The sequence below is a fragment of the Eriocheir sinensis genome, chromosome 1, assembly GCF_024679095.1.
Source record: "Eriocheir sinensis breed Jianghai 21 chromosome 1, ASM2467909v1, whole genome shotgun sequence".
Taxonomy (NCBI): Eukaryota; Metazoa; Arthropoda; class Malacostraca; order Decapoda; family Varunidae; genus Eriocheir; species Eriocheir sinensis.
This window is the reverse complement of record NC_066509.1, coordinates 39,001,951-39,011,153: the sequence shown is the minus strand read 5'-3', so window position 1 is coordinate 39,011,153 and position 9,203 is coordinate 39,001,951. Positions and strand designations below refer to the sequence as shown.

Here is a 9,203-nt window from a genome sequence, read left to right as displayed (position 1 = left end):
GCAAGTTGTTGAGACATTGGCATGTCCCAAAAAATTGGGCACATATTCAAAATTTTCAACCCTATTGCAATTTTTTCAACCCTACCTGTTAGCACTTCCACCAATGAGCGATCCTTTAGTGCCCTTAAATTGCTTAAAACATACCTTAGGAACGCAATGAGTGAAAGTCGTTTAGATGGACTGGCCTTACCTTGTCTATTGTGACAAATCTTGATCATGAAGTCCTTGATGAATTTGCACGTAAGAACAAAAGCATAAATTTGAGGTAAACCAGTTTCAATGTATTGTTGTTAAGAGTAACTAATCTAATTCATCTAGTTAATTTTTATTTTATATTCATAAAATACCTGACCCAGTTTCCATGTATCTTGTAAAAATATGTATTACAGCAGCAGCCTGTATAAACGAAGATTATACATGTTATATGAAAATAACATTTTTTTTTCCTCGCCAGTATATTACTTTTTTTTATCAGAACACGTAGTCCTAAAGTAAGCAGTGTTGTTTCGAGGATAAATTTTTGCAGTCCAAATTACAGAAATGAACAAGATTTTAAAAGTAATGCTCGCTCAAGTAACATAAAATTAGTACTTTTAAGATTATTTAAATCTCCCAGATTTATGTTGTAATCATATGCTACCAACAAACTTCTAAAATGTACAATGTATGTATATGTATGTATCATGCATGTATGTATAAAAAAATGATAAATTTACCCTAACGATCTAACCCGAATCCTCCAGCTGTATGGGATCCCTGCGCTTGCAATAATATTGGACGCAGAAAGTTTTTTCTCTCTCTCTCTCTCTCTCTCTCTCTCTCTCTCTCTCTCTCTCTCTCTCTCTCTCTCTCTCTCTCTCTCTCTCTCTCTCTCTATATATATATATATATATATATATATATATATATATATATATATATATATATTGGCCCCCCCTTTTCAATTTTCTGGGTACGCCACTGAGTGCGACGGAAATGAGCAGCCGTGCAGCCACGTGCAGCTGCGGCGTGTGCCCCACCTTCATCTTTACCTCCTTTAATATGATTCATAACACGTCAGAAACAACCTTGATTATATATATCACAGAGAGCAGCGGGCTTTTCTATTGCCGTTTCAATCTGTTTGGCCTTGAGCTGTGCCTCCTTTGCTCTAAAAAATTAAATTAAATTAAACGACTCGGTCAACAGTCTTGGTAAAGAGGAATATAATTTCTACTCTCGACATTTTCATATGCAAAATATGCTCAAAACACTCCTTTAAGGGGTAAAGCGCATCCTTCATTCTCAAAGACTCCCGATATTTTAGTTGATCGATCTTTTGTGTTTTTTTATATGCATGTAAATTTTGGCAATATCTGCGTTTCCGACGCTCATAACGGGGAGCTTCTAGTGACAGTGGACTCCCGCTCTGCGTCATTACTGTGTTGGCAGTGGCTATTAGTTGCTTCCTGGTTTGCTGGCGTTTGGTCATGCAGGGGCGGTGGAGGAGGGCGGGGATGACCATTTCCGCCACTCTGTTCCCTCTTCCGGTGACCCAACCTTCGACTCTGGCTGTGACGGCCTTCTGGTCGACATTTATCACCTCATCCCCCGCCCAACTTCTACTGGCTGGATGACAAAGTTCAGTCTGTTCATGCATGTGGTGAGGACACAGAGGTTACCAAAAGCTTCACATACCTTAACAGCGTAGTGGACAGTAATGGTGGGTATTGCCAGGAAGTCACTCGATGGATTGGTATGGCCCACATTGTTATGGAGTCGCTTAATACGAGTATATGGCGTTGTCGGTATCTATGAAGGAGGACAAAGATTCGATTCTTTAAGGTACTTGTCCTTACTGTCTTACTGTATGGCTGTGAGACATGAACACAGAATAGTGACTTGGAGAGATGTGTCGATTTCTTTGGTACCAAGTGCCTTTGCAGGATCATGGGTTATAGCTCGGATAACTTCGTGTCGAACCAGCGACTACGTCGTGAAACTAAATCGGGGTCTGTTTCGACTTAAGCCCTAAATACACTGCCGAATTTTGGTTCACCAATGTGCGCGAATATGCAAGTCATCCTGTGTAGCGGACAAGTTCGGCATCTTTCTTGTCTGTTCTTGGCCGTTCGGGGACATGTCTGCGTCCACCGCGCGACTTTTGGCAGTTGGTCACGACCGCCACGAAAGTTTCATGTTGCATGAAAAATTCCCGGCCGTTCGCCGAATGTGCACGAATGCAAAATGGACGCCGAATTGTCACCGAAATGTCGCCGACATGTCCCAGACAATTCGGCGTACGATTCGCAGTGTTCGGCGAATTGTCGCCGAATTTTGACCGTTGAAATTTCAATCTTATTGGCAAATTTGTCGCCGACATGTCGCCGACTATTCGGGGACATGTCTCCGACATGTCGCCGAATGGCCAAGACTATTCGGGGACATGTCCCCGAATATTCGGCGAATTAATCACAACACGGCAAACGGGTCGCGGTGGGAGGTGTACACGGGGGTCTGTCTATCTATCTATCTATCTATCTATCTATCTATCTATCTATTTATGTATTATCTATCTATCTATCTATCTATCTATCTATCTATCTATCTATCTATCTATCTATCTATATATATATATATATATATATCTATATATATCTATATATATATATATATATATATATATATATATATATATATATATATATATATATATATATATACACATATATATATATATATATATATATATATATATATATATATATATATATATATATATATATATATATATATATATATATATATATATATATATATATATATATATATATATATATATATATATATATATATATATATATATATATATATATATATATATATATATTCGTCACTATATATATATTGTGATGCAATTCACATTCGTCACTTTCATTATCTTCCTCCTACAATAGCGCTCCTTTCTCTCCTCCATCCTGCCTTGTGAGCGGATTACAATGACTTGGCTTTTCACCAGTTGTGTGCGAGCAGGATTAGTCCACCAAAGTGTCCAATGCATTCATTTTTACTGCACACGCTCCTCTCAACTTTGCGCCTGGTGATGTCAAAAGTGATTAGAGTTTTGCTGCTCGGCTGACGCCAATATCAACACAGAACATCGCATATTCATTTGGCGTCTGTTAGAGAACGATTTTATTGTAGGAAGTTTATTATTTTATATCTTGCAGAATATTTCATATCTGGCTTCCTTCCTGCAAGTACCTTTAGCTACAGTTACCCCGTAGACTAATATACATGTGTGCCCCTTCAGAATGCTCCTAAAATCAAGTTAAATAAAGTAAACACACAATACAGACTAATATACATGTGTCCCCCCTTCAGAATATTACTAAAATCAAGTTAAATAAAGTACACACACAATACAGACTAATATACATGTGTGCACCCTTCTGAATGCTACTAAATTTGTTCATCAAGACAAGTTTCTCCCTCCTCTCCTATAACAGTGTGTTGGACTTGAATGACAGCACGATATACAGGGTGCTAAGGTTTCCCCGGCCAAATGGATAGACAGTTATTACTCGCTTCCATCCATCGCTTACATTCCTAGGTGTGAAGATAGTTTGGTCATAATCTGGTAACACTGGCATTGACGGCCTAAACCCCACGGCATCATGAATATGGTAAATATAAAGAGGAAAAAATACTACGGGTATATTTTACATATTACAATTTTCTCTTAATTCCAGAAGATCGACAACTACTATATAACTACTATAACTATACATCTTCTACTACTAATAATAAAACTTCTATTACTACTGCGACCACTCTAGCTGCTACTACTGCCGCTGCGTCAGTTTGACAATACAGACAATATACTGCACGCGGTTTGCGGGGAGGGTAGAGGGTAGCGGGACGCATAGCGGGTCAGCGGCAAGAACAAACACATGTTATCTAATAGGAGTGGCCGTGCAGGACGCGGGTAGCGGGTAAGCTTGGAGGAAACCCGCTACCCGCGTCCTGTATGGCCGCTCGTATTAGATAACATGTGTTTGTTCTTGCCTCTGACCCGCTAGGCGTCCCGCTACCCTCTACCCTCCCAGCAAACCGCGTGCAGTGTGGCCGCACCCTTTAAAACATCACATTCCTCGTCGCCGTCACCGCCGCCGTCACCCGACAATTCTTCCACAAAGCAGAGGAAGTGCGTTTGGGGGCAATATGGCGGAAGGCACTGGGTGCAGCCCGCCGTGTTTCCTCTTCTGGTCCATACGCCCTTCATTTTGACCCACTAACGCGGCCAGTTTGTTTGGGGAGCGACTAGGTACACTATTTAGGATGTCCATATGTGTGTTCTTGTGTGTGTGTGTGTGTAGATCACCACCACCGCGGCCTGATCACGTGTTGGACTCGTAATCGCCAGCAGGTACCCTCCTGACATAAGCAAGTGCTCTTTATCGTCGATCTCTGGGTACTGCCAGGACCTCACACACCACACACCCCATCCCCCTTGCTCAAGGGGGAACAGTAACCACTCCTAGTCAATGGAAAGAATCCGGCCTGAGCGGGCTCGAACCGCCGCCCTGTCAGACTGTAAAGCCTAGCAGAGCAGTGCTCTACCAGTTGCGCCACGGAGCGGTGGAGTGGTGATGTGTGTGTGTGTGTGTGTGTGTGTGTGTGTAGAGATAGCTAGATTGATTGATTGATAGATGGATCTCAGCGGTGGCTGAGTGGATAACATAACGACGCCGCGTCCAGGACGACGCGGGTTCGCGCCCCGCCTGGTGCCCCAAGGTGGGATTTTTCAGTCATCGCCGAGTGGCTTAAGACTACCCACGTGCTGTCCAGGCGATCACCTGTCAACCCGGACTGTCGATTTTCTCTCTAAAAGAGAGGGTCATTGATGAACTCGGGGGGTGGAGGGGGGCCGTATGAGCCAAGCAAGATGGCGCCACTATAAACACTTGCCGGCGGGCTTGGGTCGACCATCAGGCCCCATATATATATATATATATATATATATATATATATATATATATATATATATATATATATATATATATATATATATTTATATATGTATGTATGTGTGAATGTGTGTGTGTAGATAGATAGATAGATAGGTAGATATTTATATTCTATACACAGAGAGAGAGAGAGAGAGAGAGAGAGAGAGAGAGAGAGAGAGAGAGAGACTCCGTGTTGCATTTTGTAGCGAGCAAGAAGGAAAAGTTCCTTGGGTAGCACGAGAGGCTCACGTATACGCAATAATAATTGTCTAACCGATGTGTCAGCCATTGTTTTTATGCTCATGCTGGAGTGATGTGTTTTCTCCTGTGTAATGTTCTGCCTTAATGACATCGACAGACCGCAAATATCCGCTGACGAGACAAAAGAATACCCACTTGCGCCAGTATCCGGCGGCGGCTCCAGCGAGGCGGTGCGGCGGCGGGCCCGGGAAGGAAATAGGCTTACAAGGGCCGCGGCGGGGGGGGGGGCAGGAAACTGAGGCAAAAATGGATGATGAAGATGTTTCCTGATCCAGATACACCCACCGAATAAAAATGAAGTTCACAGCCCCTGTCATATTGTTAAACCTTCCGGCGCCCAAGCACGTACATGTAACAAGGCTTTCGTAGGATTTGTGGGCATTTCCAGGGATAATTTTATGACCTGGTGGTAGGTTGACAAAGTGTCTGAACCATGAACGTAAAGAAACACTCATGGGGACGCGTTTAACCTCATTTACGGCCGTTAGAAATGATTGATGCAAGAGAAGGAAGCGTCTAAGAATAAGGCTATACACCCGTACGTTTTGAGGAGTGAACAGTCGAAGGTCCAAAATGTTGCATCCTGCCTTTCTGTCTCCAATATTCCTCCTCCCTCTCTCTGTGTCTCCAGTATTCCTCGCTCTCCCTCTCTCTTTCTCTCCAATATTCCTCCACTTATGATCCAGTCCGCCTCTTTTTCCATTACGTATAAAAATCCTTCTCTGTCTCCAATATTTTCTCTCTTCAATATTCCTCCACTTATGATCAATCCTTTGCGTATAAAAATCCTTGTTTCTCCCTAGGTGGCGGCTCATTATACCAATATTGTAAGCATTGCTCTCTCCTTACAGCGAATTATTTGATATCAGAGTGTTTTCTATCTTTCTTTACACATTACAGCTTTATATATTTCACAACTTAAAACTCTGCAGGGCCATTATTTTGGTTTCTTCCGTGTATCCCCCGCTCTGTCAGTGGTGAGAGGCGCCCATGGAGGTAGAATTGGTGGAGTCGACATCAGCCCAATTAAGTGAATCCACCCGAGCTGTCATTTTTACGGCCAGGTGTCAGGTGTTGTCGGGTCAGGCTCCCTCTCAATGGGCTCGGCCAGGCTCGCCCACCCCCATCTTTTCGCCGTACATTTGACAGTTCGTCGGCTTCACCTCAATGAATGGGATTAGCGGGCCGTGCTGACTCCACCAATTCTACCTCCATGGTGGCGCCCCAGCTCCCGTCAGCTGAACCTGCTTCCGCTGAGCCTCCGCCCTGCCTGCCGCACGATGCATGGCGCTCCAGCGAACACGCACAACCCAGATTACTGTCAGTTAGAGAAGCTTAGGACATAACCCGTCGTATTCATGTGATACTCTGACGTCCTGTATACGAAGACAACCCAGTGATAATCAACTGAATTTCAAAGGAAGCTGTACGACAACTTAAGTGAAATTAGAACCGTATGGGCTTTAGAAGCAGTGAAAATTTCAGTCTCGTGTCTGTCGTTGTAGTGGTCGGTGGGTGGGACGCGTGCTCTGCGGGATACTCTGTTGTGACTAAACCCGACCCGCCCCGCGCCGCAGACACAAGGTAGGCCCGGTGGTGCAGGCAAGGCTTGAAATGCAGCTTGTGGTGGTGTGCATGCAGGGCAAACACCAGACTTAGGAATCCACGATTTAGAAGCCTCAAACTATTTCTGGAAGGGAACGAAAGCAGCTGAAGAAGGTTGAAAGAGAGGACACCTTCGCATTGCCGTATTTAAGTAGTTCCGTACCGATGGCAAACACCTGACTTTGCAATGCACGTGTTAAAGGCTTCACTATTTCTGGAAGGGGACGAGAGGAACTGAAAACCCGCCAAGCACCAGCCGAGAGGAGTGTGAGGGCCGGCGTGAATGTTTGTTAAAAAATAAAACCATTGCCTTCGCCAGTTTCTTCGAAGAGAAAAACAACATTGAAATGCTGACCAAAGATCCAACACCAATATGAATTATTACTATTATTATTATTATTATTATTATTATTATTATTATTATTATTATTGTTATTGTTATTGGAAATGTTGCTACTACTACTACTACTACTACTACTACTACTACTACTACTTATGTTACTACTACTACTACTACTAATGTTACTACTACTACTACTAATGTTACTACTACTACCACTAATGTTACTACTACTTCTACTACTGCTGCTTCTACTACTACTACTACTACTACTAATGATAACATTAATAATCATAATAATAAGAGTAGTAGTAATCATAATAATAATAATGGTTATAATAATAATAATAATAGTAATAATAATAGTAATGATAATATACCAATAATAATAATAATAATAATTATGATACGCACTGTACTGCCTGGGGGTTGGGATGGCATGCTCCTCCCTTCTCCTTTGTTGTTTACTTGCAACAATAAACTATCAATCAATCATCAGTGATATAATAATAACAATTAGCATATTAATAATTTTAACAAAATTTACGTCTATAACAGGAAAAGAAAGGCAACAAGTTTCTTGGGCTCGGGAGAGCTTTGCCTGGCGGTGTTTGGTTCTCTGAAGAGGGTCCCGACGACCTAAGATTTGGACAAAAATTTTGGCCAACTTTCTCCGCGCTTTTCAAACTCAAGCACGCCCTCTCCTGTATTTTGTCTACACCCATACAGGTCGTCCACTGAAAATAAGCACTGTTGTGTCAGACTGGAACGCCTTCCCGTAATACTGTTTGTTCCTGTGAAGGGAATCCTGTTGGAAAATTCTTTCCATGGGCTAATAAGTCTACCTTCAACATAAATCATTGTGTGTAGGGTTGCATGTTCTTCATTTCGTTGGGGCAACGATGTCATTATATGCTGAAGACATTTTTTTTTTACAGTGATATTCACTAAACCTTTGCATCGACACTGAAGTAACTTAAAACATGTTCAGTGGCATTATTATATTTGTTAATTTTCAACATGCATTTCATTTGTAGTAAATTATATTCATTGTTGTTGAATTATATAATCATCGATGAATTATCATCACAATACCTTGGACACGCACAATACATTTCTTGTAATAGCTACTTCCTCATGTGTGTGTGTGTGTGTGTGTGTGTGTGTGTGTGTGTGTGTGTGTGTGTGTGTTATTCACCATGGCCTGATCACGTGCTGGACTTGTGTGTGTGTGTGTGTGTGTGTGTTATTCACCATGGCCTGATCACGTGCTGGACTTGTGTGTGTGTGTGTGTGTGTGTGTGTGTGTGTGTTATTCACCATGGCCTGATCACGTGCTGGACTTGTGTGTGTGTGTGTGTGTGTGTGTGTGTGTGTGTGTTTTAAAACAAGAAAGTGAGCAGCACACGGCCAGTAGTGAATCAAAGGGCTCCCTCTCACTCCCCATCAAAACTATACCCAAACTTTTTCATGATCGGCCAAAATTTACCGCAATAATTAACAGAAGAGCCTAGTGCTTTGACAATGCTGGAGCAGCGGAGCTTGAGTATGGCCTATTCTGTTAGCCACGTAATCTGTGAAGTGTATCAAGGCGGGCAGTTTACGACCTTTAGGATGCAATGTCCCAACCCGCAGGCAATGTTCATGCAAGGCAGAAGGGATTTGTCAGAGAAAGGCTTCCCCAAGTACTGCCGATAATGTTATAAAGCATAAATTACTAGTTAGATCCATCCATCTCTTCGACACTCGACAGCATTCAAAAAGAAGTTCCAGACTTGCTAAAAGTTTCGCGGTACCTTCAGAGCGCTGCTGCCTTCTCAAGGTCGTAAGCAGCCGGCCTTGATACATTTATATTACAGGCTACTTGGGTTATCGAGTGCCTGTACTCCGACAGTGGTTGATCATGAGGCTAATCATCTCCGGTCGTCTTCTTATGACACATTCTGAATGGTGGGTTGGCGATACATGCTGGTGTACATACAAACTATCACTGAACTTCCCAGAGC

The 9,203-nt window shown here is 42.4% G+C and overlaps 1 protein-coding gene across 1 annotated transcript in view; it reads left to right on the top strand.

The window, feature by feature from the left end:
• Window positions 1–6,706: 6,706 nt before the first annotated feature.
• The window catches only part of LOC126996742 (ets DNA-binding protein pokkuri-like), a 28,030-nt gene continuing 25,533 nt past the window's right edge, over window positions 6,707–9,203 (top strand). The window contains exon 1 of the mRNA XM_050857546.1: window positions 6,707–6,836. The gene's annotated coding sequence lies outside the window, so the exon portion shown is untranslated. The remainder of the gene's footprint in view (window positions 6,837–9,203) is intronic.